Here is a 4197-nt window from a genome sequence, read left to right on the forward strand (position 1 = left end):
GTCATGGATAGAGATTTACAGCACATTTAAGAAACAACCCAGTTTAAGAAAGAGCATTATTTTTATGAGTAATGCATGAATGAAGAGGTAAGACTGTGCCCTTGCTGCATGCTTTAGTTTGCATTTTCCTATTTTAGTATGAAATCCAGATTCCCGATCATTAATTTCGGCAGGACTCAAACCTGCAACTGTCTGATCAAAAGTCAAATGACATAATTATTTGACCAAAACACCATTATGCATAGTATTAAATCACATGTCCCTGACATTTAAACTAAGCTTAATAGATGTGCATCATAACTATAATTTATATTAGCACCACAGAAATTCTGTATTGACCAATCTGGAAGGGAACTATACATTTTATAACTTCAAACTTTTGACTGATGTTGGACACCATCCACCATTGGCTAAAGAGTTCACCGCCACTGACCCCCACGAGTCCCTCTTTTCAAGTACAGCGGTAACCCCTGTCACTTTTCTCCACAGGAGGTCATCCCGTCTGCGTTTGTCAATTACCTCCTGTGATATTTTGCACACCTTTGTGTCCGCTGGCCTCGCCGTCCCCCCTTTCTGATGGACTGGAGTCAATTAAGAGCGTATCAGAGCTTTCAACGAGAAGGAGAAGAAGAAGAGGAAGAGACGGGAGTCAGTGACCTCACAGCAAAAGACCGAATCAGGTAGAGGGAGGCGTGTGCGACTGAAGTCTGAACAAGACGTGATGGATTTCCCGGTTGTGGATTTGATGATAAATATCAAAAGACCATTTATTAAAGCTTGGCTGAATGCAGCCATGCTCTTTCAAAGATCTGTCTCCTTGTCTTCAGGTGAGATTAACATCCTACAGCGAAGAAAAAATGTTTTATTACTTTTTCTGCATATTTAGTTGGGTTTTTTAACCACACCAATTGATTTTCTTATCACCATCAAGATATGTCTTGGAAATGAATTACTTTTATTATTACTTTCCATTATTTCTAGTGGTGCAACGGATCACAAAACTCATGGTTCAGATCATATTACGGATTTTGAGTCATGGATCATTTTTCGGATCAGCAAAAGAATAAATAAAAATAGTGAAAGCTTACTTTTAAGTACTTCTATACCACAGCAAAACTACTAGCTTTAATAAAGTTAGTAATAAAACAAGAACAATTACACAAATTACAAGCATAGATGAATACAACAAAACACAGTTACAAATAAAGTTAGTAACAGTAGCATTCAGGTGCATAAATGTAATAATTAAGTGTAAAATAACACAATAGTGCTCACTGCACAAGTTAAATACAGTACCGGGAAAGACGCACACATCACCAGCGTCCCCGCTTGGCAAGTTTCGGTTCCAGGGATGCAAACTTGTCACCTTTCGGTGAAATTCGCAGTTTTAAATTCAAAATGGGTAATTTGTGTGATTCGTGTAGATCCGCTGAGTTTTTGCACGGACCTAATACTCGTAGCAAGTATCGAGGCGTAGCAATAGGGCAGGCAAGGCGGGTGTAGGATATCAGACCGAATCAGACAATCTAAGATTTGGTCAAACATGGCTGAAACCTGAGGAGCCCAGAATTCCACAAGAGGCCCAAGACACAGGATGTCGTAAATCAGATCCTGGCCCCAAGCCTGAACCAACTAGCAGCTTTGAGTAGCTCACAGCATTTAAACAGAAGAACACTTATTGACAATTCCAAGGAGATTGTCAATTCTGGGGCAAGTTATCAAGAATAATGGCCAAAAGAGATGCACAGCGTGACCGTCACATGGTAACCAGTGATGGCAATCACGAGCTCTTTGGATTGACTTCTCCCCCCACCTAAGACAAAGAACAGGCAGATTCCTTACAGACATTTTAACCACTCTGGTCTTCACAGAACGTATCCTTATGTTCAGAGAATGGCACAGAAACTGCATTTCCATGTAAATATGCATCTGGGTGGGGAGGGGGGGTCTTTTTACAGTTCCAGACAGTAGTATCAACTCAATTCTGTACCCGCTCGAAGTCACCCGCTTTCAAACGCTCCTGTGTGTTTTTGTGCGTGCGCTCTGATTTCAAATGGCAAAACCAAAAGTTTCTATTTACAACGTGTTTTGCAGCGTTGAGTTTTGTAGCCAATCACAGGCATCTCTGTTGAAAGCAGTGGCCAACCAGAGGTGTTTACGTTAGTCAGAATCCGCTCTGATCTAATTTTTGTTTTCGCAAGTTTACGTAGTTCTACATGCTCACATAATATAACAAGACAAAAAGAAAGCATACACGATGTAAATAAGATATTCATTGTGTAGTTAGTTATTGATTATATCAGGAGTTTTCGCGTGAGTAAGCTCGGACAGTTGCGCCATAATGGAAGCGCTCTTTGCTCGGTGTCTCTACATACTACATTCACAGTTTAAAGGAAAGTTTAAGAGGACCGTCCATGTATACTGTTTCAGGAATGACAAATGCGAGAGTAAAAAATTACACGAGTGAATCCGCCAAATTTATCCACTATTGACGGTGATAAGATAACTGTAGCAATGGACGGAATGAACTATCTGACAAGCCGGTGTCAAAACAGCTGTGCTTTAAGTGATGCAGAATAAATTCAGAGTAACAAAACTACAGCAGTAGTTAAGTATTGAAATAATTTACCATACTAGACTGTTGGTGTCTGGGCTTATTTATTTATTTATTTTTAAATGACATGAGACTTTGTGACTTCCTGCACTTGCTATACTTCATATATACAGTAACATGGAGCAATATATCTGCATCCCCCCTAGGGGGCCCCCTCTAGCGTTACGCTGGATGTGCTTGATTTTTCCTCATGATGCGTCGGCCACCGTTTTCAAACTGGCACAGCGCTTACTCATGCATTTGCTAATTTAAACATGAAGTTTATAATAAATCCAAAAGCAAGACCTGAAAAAAACTTGGGAGTTGAAATGGCAACTGAGCTAATGGGTGATCCTCTGCTGCCATCTACTGGATATAATTGTAATTTCATGTCATTTTCATCAAAAAAATTTTCCCCTGTCTTTTTCATGAATGAAAGTGAATGTCACCCATTTTGTCACCCCTGATTAGTTTACATCCCTGGGTACTGGGTCTTGCTGTGTGGAGCCCATGAATCGATATAAATAAATATCATTACATTTACTTAGTTGACACTATTTATTTAGCTCTTCTACATTATATTAGTTGAGTTAACATAATTAGTTGTCAACTAATAAAACTAGTAAAGCTGATAAAAACATACTTCAGGTCAACAATGAACCAAGAGAGGCTGTCAGCACTGACACTAATTTCAGTTGAATGGAACATACGAAGGTCTTTGGATATGGAGGACATAGTGACAGCATTTGCTAAGGCTCGTTAGCACCATTTTTAAGGTGACAATCCGTTACTGTAAATATGAAGATTATCTTCAAGATTGTATTTGTATAGTATTGTATCTTCTGCCATAAAGATGAAGATTGATATTTTGTTAAAGAATAAGCACTTTGTTTTTTAAAAAAAATAATAAACACTTTGTTCTATTATATGTGTTTTAACTACTTTTTGTATGTTGTATAAATTAAGAGTTTGGTTCCAAAACTTTGGTTTTTTTTTTTTATTGAGTTTCCGCCAAAATCAGTATTGTATCTGGTCGGCTTTCTTGGTAAAGAAAACACATTTTTACTCAAATTAATCAAAATGGATTTATAGCATTTTGGAACCAAACTCTTCAAATATATATCTAGGTAACGAAGATATATTAACAAAAGAATCTTTTAGAAGGGCCTCATCTGTTAATTTTGCCTGGGGCCCCCACTTCATCTTGGTTCGCCTCTGCTAATACTGACACACATCAGGTTTTTTTCTCAGCTGTTTACGTTCACTTAAGACATAACCAATTTAACAGTTAATCCGCGAATCACATGCGTGCCGAACCATGCAGCCTGATCTGTACGGATCACAGATCATCTACGATCCATTGCACCCCTAATTATTTCAGTATGTAATGTTGATTACATGCCACAACAAGTTTACAACAAACAATAGTTATCACTTTAGGGAATATGGTGTTGAAAAGAGATGATTTTTTCCCCTTCAATCTTGTTTGATTTCCTAAAATAAAAGCTAAAATCTAGTGAGATTGCTGTATAGTATGATGCCTATACAGGAAGGCAGCATCCTAACAGAAAGAACCTCATTATTTGGAATACTACATAGGCAGC

The sequence above is a fragment of the Sinocyclocheilus rhinocerous genome, unplaced genomic scaffold (assembly GCF_001515625.1).
Source record: "Sinocyclocheilus rhinocerous isolate Xijiao unplaced genomic scaffold, SAMN03320098_v1.1 scaffold28, whole genome shotgun sequence".
NCBI lineage: Eukaryota > Metazoa > Chordata > Actinopteri > Cypriniformes > Cyprinidae > Sinocyclocheilus > Sinocyclocheilus rhinocerous.